Genomic DNA, 445 nt, shown 5'->3' with positions numbered 1-445 from the left:
GGCTCCCACGCGGCGCCGAGAGCGCCGCTGGCGGGGACGGAGATAGACGTCCGTCGTGGTGCCCTGCGGCAGCGCCCACGGTTTGTTGTGACGCTTTTCCAGACGCTTATTTTTCCAATAAAAATATCCCCAGCGGTATTTTTTTTCTTTCTGTCTTGCAGTTTAATAGGGTCATACATAAAAATTTATAATGAGGAGGATAGTATTCTTAACCGTTGCTTATTTTTTAATATTGTGCATAGCGTTAACATTCAAAGTTCCTTGTTCTAATCTTAATTTACTGTTCAGCAGCAATGTTAGTTCACCCCTACAACTGTAAACTACTGTATTGGTCCGTAATTCTAGACAGATTAACCGAAAATGTCATTTGCTCCTTTATTTTTTAAATCGGATTTTTTTTGATAAAAGTTGTAAATTGTGATATTAACAATATCATAGATGAAGG

This window comes from Rhea americana, unplaced genomic scaffold (genome assembly GCF_003343005.1).
Source record: "Rhea americana isolate MKP2758 unplaced genomic scaffold, rheAme1 scaffold_42, whole genome shotgun sequence".
NCBI classification, from domain to species: Eukaryota; Metazoa; Chordata; class Aves; order Rheiformes; family Rheidae; genus Rhea; species Rhea americana.
This window is presented reverse-complemented; position numbering follows the sequence as displayed.